We start from the raw sequence: 6,576 nt of genomic DNA, 5'->3' as shown, positions 1-6,576 counted from the left end.
TACAGCTGATCTGCATACTAGATACTTATGTGGTTCACACATCATGCAACACAAGCTTCATCCAGACCATGCACATGATGGGATCCATAAGCAGAGCTGCCAACAGAGAGGTACAGGGGGTACCACAGTTAGGAGCCCCATAGCAGAGGGGGCAATGAGAGACCTAAAATTACAGTTGTGGGTGGGGTTTCATTATAATGGGGTGTGACTGGGAGGATAATGGCCATGGTAGGGCATGCTCAGGCTACTTATTTTTCATTAGGGCTCCATTATACTTTTTGGCTGGTGAGTAAATAAGTGCCCCCCTGGGAGGAAGGGCCCTGCTAATTTAGTAACAGAAGGGGCAGCCCTGCCAAAAATTAAATGAGTAAGATGAGTCCATTTGAAGAAATAGAAAGAGACAATATCTTTTTCAAGATGAAAGAATGGCTAATATATATATATATATATTTGCTGTGTAAACTTTGCTGGCTTCGCTGATTTGTATTATTCTGCTACTTAAGAGACAAAGTAAACGTACAGATAACACATTTTTATACTGCTGAACCATGTTAATTCTGTTATATATCTATCTGTATTATCAACATATTTCACTTTCCATAATGGTTGTTGGCATAACTAAAGGACAGGTTAGTGTGTGTGTCACAATACAATGAGGCCTGCTCCAGGTATGGGCACACAAGCCAACCTAGTAGTTGTGTGTTATAAAGCCTGCTGTATTGACACAAATGTTGCATATGGGAGTGTACTAACTCTTCAACTTGTAACTAGATTTAGATCTGTGGATATTGTGGCAATGCAAGCTCCATAACAGATATGGTATATATGTGGCAGCACGTAAATTCCCTCAAGTGTAGAGAGAGAGGGTCAGAAAGGGTCAAGTGAATAGGGAGTTAAACAGGGGGCCAAGGTTACTCTCTTTGGCTGCTTGAGATTAGAAATAATAAAGCACCTACTGCAGGTTATGCAAACCATGCCCTCTCACATCATCTAAAGGGATTTTGTCATGATTTTTATGGTGTACTTCTTATTTCTAAATTACACAGTTTTATATAGCAAATAATTCACTCTACCATTTCAAATTTTATCCTTGAATCAACAATTTTTTTTAGTTGTATTACTGGTCTGTAGGCAGCCATCTCAGTGCATTGTTCTTAACTAATTAGCAAAAAACAGGAGCACTCACTGGTTACTGTCAGATTGCTCAGAAGCAGTGCCTAAGTCTGAGTTTTCAGAAGGAGCCAGCGCTACACATTAGAACTGCTTTCAGGTAACCTATTGTTTCTCCTACTCCCATGTAACTGGAGGAGTCCCAAGCCAGACTTGGATTTCATACTGTTGAGTGCTATTGTGATATCTACTGGGAGCTGCTATCTTGCTGCCTTCCCATTGTTCTGCTGATCGGCTGCTGGGGGAGGGTAATATCACTCCAACTGGCAGCTCAGTAGCAGAGTGTGACTGAAGTTTATCAGAGCGCAGGTCACATGGCTGTGGCACCCTGGGAAATGAAGAATATGGCTACCCCCATGTGACATTTTAAAATTAAATATTAAAAAAATCTGTTTGGGTTTTTGAAAAATGGATTTCAATGCAGGAATCTGCTGGAGAAATTCTATTAACTGATCTGTTTTGAAAAAAACATGTTTTCCCGTGACAGTATAACTTTCATGAAAAGTCTGTCTTTATAAGAGAAACCCTAAGCCAGCCTTACATGTAACAGGCTTTCCATTTGGTCATGTTGCCAAGCAACCACACCTTATCCAGTTTGCGCAACTACACGACTGAGCATTTGGTCAACAATTGCATAATACCAAAGCCTAAATACAAACATTCCTAAATACAAATAGGCTTTATGATTTATTGGGAAAATGCAACTTTCCATGGGATAGTCACTAAAATGGAGATATTTCTGCTGAAAGTGAACTTCTCTTCTCTAAAATATGGTTTAGTAACTTAAATGTGATGAATCACAGAGATTGGTAACATATTTGCGTCTGCATGAAAAGATCGCAAGTGGTGATGGCAAAACCTGCATCTTGTTAATATCATCACTCCTGCTGAAATGTTAAAAAGTATTTCACATCCAGTTCTGCATTTGTATGAAAAGATCAGTTATTCAGAAATCTGAGCACGTTTGTCTTGCTTTATTTCCAAGTTATTCACTCCAAGAATAAGTTAAGTTATAATTTCGATTACGATTTTCTGCATAATAGTTGCCTGGCTTCAGAGTGTTTGGTGACTCACATCAGTGGTTTTATAAAACTGTTTAAATATCATGTAGGTTTTGTAGCTTTGACTTTCTGGGAACTGGAGGGACACCTGTCTTTGTAATAGTTGGCACCCAGTTCATAACATAATCCAAATAAACGAATAAAAACACATTGGTTAAATGTTTGTGGTCTGCTAGAGGACCAAATGGCCTGCCAGACTGAAAAGCATCTACGTTTAGGCACTAGTAAGACACATGGCAGTTACTTGGTGACCAGCAGTAGCCCAGTTACATTGCTCATCCTCATGTAGCCCAGTATCTGTACATTGTAGCTGTATCTGTAGCTCTGTTATGCTGCTTAGTGAAAAGGTTGATTATACTGCACGGAAGCCAGCAATATTATTAAGTGTACAGTAAAAGGTGCCAAGATACTGGTACATTGTTCAGTTCTTTGCAAGTACATTGCACAATGGTATTTAAATTCTTCGGGGCCCATTACTACCCACCTCGGGCGTGTGTGCAGACCTGGCTTAAAAGTCACCACACGTGCCTAATCAATCATTAGACCTTTGTTTACATGAATGGAACAAAGTACACCAGATGTTTAATCTAAGGTGATATACCAGTGTAGATACAGCACCAGATGAGCCAGGTGTAAGAACTTTCTGCACGAGACTATTAGGGCTACTATTTTTAGTGCTCCTAAACTTGCACCTATACCTAAATAAATAAATAAAGTAAAAAAAAAAGCTATCATTACCATACAATGCCAATCACCACTGAACTGTCTCAAGTATAAGACAGCAGCATCCAGGTATTCACCTTGCTTTTTCTAACTGTACTGTCTCTTCAAACGGCCATATTTATCAGGATTTCAGCAGGCAAATGCTTACAAACGTTCAAAAGGCGTATGGGTCCCTGGAATATAATAATATTCAAATTGTTCAGTTTTCAGGACGATTTTAGTACCATCTAATCTTCTATTCATGCCTATGAGTTAAGGAAGTGTTAAATTATTGCATGTGGTTTGGGCTACAAATGCATCACAATGCTCTTGGTGATTGACAACTTGGCAGACAAGAAAAAAAACTTTTGAAGTCGTCCACCATTCACTTTACAGACATGTAAGCATGAGTGAAATTGCTTGTTAGATTGCAGCATGGAGAATAGACTGCCATGAAACCTATCTGACAAGTAATTGCTCCTGCACTTCTATGAAAGGTGTTGTAGTTGCCTTCTGAGCTATTTTCTGTGTGCAAAAAAAAGCTATAAATATTGGCCTTACCATAAGTATTTTAGAGAATCGAGGCAGTTTAAGTTGAAGGGAAAGGTGTGTATGTAGTTAGTTTCTGAAAATGCAGTATAACAATATGTACAATAATAAAAGTTCCTTATAATGATCTGGAAGCTTCTTGTTTGTACTCTATATAAGGTGAGTCGTTTATTGTGGGTAGCTCTAAATGAAATGCATAATGAAGTGCCAACCCTTTGTTGTTATGTGAGCCAAGGGTGTAACAAATATTTCCAGCAGACATATACACTGCACTGGCTTTAAGAGTATATAGGACATTGGGCGTGCTGTCCGACGCTCAGTTTCATCTTCTTTTCTATGTTTGGAAAACAGGAGCTTAGCACCAGCAACAGAGGCACCGTACCATCACTGTGTACAACCTTGCTCCCATGGTGATACAAACCTTGGAAAGGTCTGGAATATGTGCTGGGTATAAAATCACAACACAGAAAACGGGGCTTGGATGATTTCTTCAACAAGTATTGATGTTGGTATGTATAGTGTATGTATGTGAGTGTATAGATAGGTCAGTATGGGTCTGTATGTGAGTGTATAGATAGGTCAGTATGGGTCTGTATGTGAGTGTATAGATAGGTAAGTATGGGTCTGTATGTGAGTGGATAGATAGGTCAGTATGGGTCTGTATGTGAGTGGATAGATAGGTCAGTATGGGTCTGTATGTGAGTGTATAGATAGGTCAGTATGGGTTTATGTATGTGAGTGGATAGATAGGTCAGTATGGGTCTGTATGTGAGTGGATAGATAGGTCAGTATGGGTCTGTATGTGAATGTATAGATAGGTCAGTATGGGTCTGTATGTGAGTGTATAGATAGGTCAGTATGGGTCTGTATATGAGTGTATAGATAGGTCAGTACGGGTCTGTATGTGAGTGTATAGATAGGTCAGTATGGGTCTGTATGTGAGTGGATAGATAGGTCAGTATGGGTTTATGTATGTGAGTGGATAGATAGGTCAGTATGGGTCTGTATGTGAGTGGATAGATAGGTCAGTATGGGTCTGTATGTGAGTGTATAGATAGGTCAGTATGGGTCTGTATGTGAGTGTATAGATAGGTCAGTATGGGTCTGTATATGAGTGTATAGATAGGTCAGTACGGGTCTGTATGTGAGTGTATAGATAGGTCAGTATGGGTCTGTATGTGAGTGGATAGATAGGTCAGTATGGGTTTATGTATGTGAGTGTATAGATAGGTCAGTATGGGTTTATGTATGTGAGTATATAGATAGGTCAGTATGGGTTTATGTATGTGAGTATATAGATAGGTCAGTATGGGTCTGTATGTGAGTGTATAGATAGGTCAGTATGGGTCTGTATGTGAGTGGATAGATAGGTCAGTATGGGTCTGTATGTGAGTGTATAGATAGGTCAGTACGGGTCTGTGTGTGAGTGTATAGATAGGTCAGTATGGGTCTGTATGTGAGTGTATAGATAGGTCAGTATGGGTCTGTATGTGAGTGTATAGATAGGTCAGTATGGGTCTGTATGTGAGTGTATAGATAGGTCAGTATGGGTCTGTATGTGAGTGTATAGATAGGTCAGTATGGGTCTGTATGTGAGTGTATAGATAGGTCAGTATGGGTCTGTATGTGAGTATATAGATAGGTCAGTATGGGTTTATGTATGTGAGTATATAGATAGGTCAGTATGGGTCTGTATGTGAGTGTATAGATAGGTCAGTATGGGTCTGTATGTGAGTGTATAGATAGGTCAGTATGGGTCTGTATGTGAGTATATAGATAGGTCAGTATGGGTTTATGTATGTGAGTATATAGATAGGTCAGTATGGGTCTGTATGTGAGTGTATAGATAGGTCAGTATGGGTCTGTATGTGAGTGTATAGATAGGTCAGTATGGGTCTGTATGTGAGTGTATAGATAGGTCAGTATGGGTCTGTATGTGAGTGGATAGATAGGTCAGTATGGGTTTATGTATGTGAGTGTATAGATAGGTCAGTATGGGTCTGTATGTGAGTGGATAGATAGGTCAGTATGGGTCTGTATGTGAGTGGATAGATAGGTCAGTGTGGGTCTGTATGTGAGTGTATAGATAGGTCAGTATGGGTCTGTATGTGAGTATATAGATAGGTCAGTATGGGTCTGTATGTGAGTGTATAGATAGGTCAGTATAGGTTTGTGTGTGGGTTGAACTTGATGGACCTTGGTCTTTTTATCAACTCACCTTAACTATGTAACTATGTAATGTTCTGTAGCATAGAACACAAATGAACACATACCTCATCCTCTTATTATATTATGAAGAACAACTTTGGTTACCATGTATAAGACTTTACACCACCAAAAACATTAAGAGCCAAAAAAGTTTCCTTTGTACAGTTGTTTGTTAATAATTGCTTCTCGAACTTCAGTTTTTTGGAGTGTATTGTATCATCATACGTCTTCAAGCTTATGACCAAGAGCAATTATTACTATGTATTTTGGCTGTAGTTCAGAATGTCCCAACCACTTTATATGATAATAAAGCTAACATTGTAAAATTGTCGTGATAAATGTGCAATGTAATTACTTTCAGGTGGTGAGTGTATTCAGATTCTCCCAAGAAGAGAATTAAAGCCGAATTTCCCACTACATTTTTAATAAAGTGCAAGCATTTTATCACTGCACCTGGACCAGGGAGTTGATCTGCAGTCTTCCAGCCACCAGGGACAAGCAAACGATGGGTTTTCTTAACATTTGTGTGAATCATGAGTAAATTATGACTACGCCAAGCAGATCATCAATAAAATGAGATGTTATCCTGATTATGTCACTGTTCTTTACCCACTTCTACATCAAGACAGACTTCATAGGCCCCAGTGGTTCGATTGGGCAACTGGTGTTATCTGGTGAAAAAAATAAAGTTAAGTACAGGCAGCTGGTGTCAGAATCACAAGCCACATTATACTGCTGGCCCACTAGCGCAAGTTGGGATAAACCACTAGCGCAAGACAGGATAAACATCCTTGTGTAAAATGTAAACTCATTTAATTATCCACAGTGCAAATGCACTGCGCTCTCAGCAAAGTATTTGTAATGTATAAAAACTCCATCATAATAC

At 39.2% G+C, this 6,576-nt stretch overlaps 1 long non-coding RNA gene across 1 annotated transcript; it reads left to right on the top strand.

Annotated features, from left to right (window-relative positions):
• Positions 1 to 3,749: 3,749 nt before the first annotated feature.
• Positions 3,750 to 6,280, top strand: LOC105947895. The gene is made up of 2 exons (XR_001171315.2): positions 3,750 to 3,991; positions 6,052 to 6,280. It is a non-coding gene; the product is annotated as an uncharacterized LOC105947895 (long non-coding RNA).
• Positions 6,281 to 6,576: the final 296 nt, after the last annotated feature.

The sequence above is a fragment of the Xenopus tropicalis genome, chromosome 7 (assembly GCF_000004195.4).
Source record: "Xenopus tropicalis strain Nigerian chromosome 7, UCB_Xtro_10.0, whole genome shotgun sequence".
Lineage (NCBI taxonomy): Eukaryota > Metazoa > Chordata > Amphibia > Anura > Pipidae > Xenopus > Xenopus tropicalis.
This window is presented reverse-complemented; position numbering and strand designations above follow the sequence as displayed.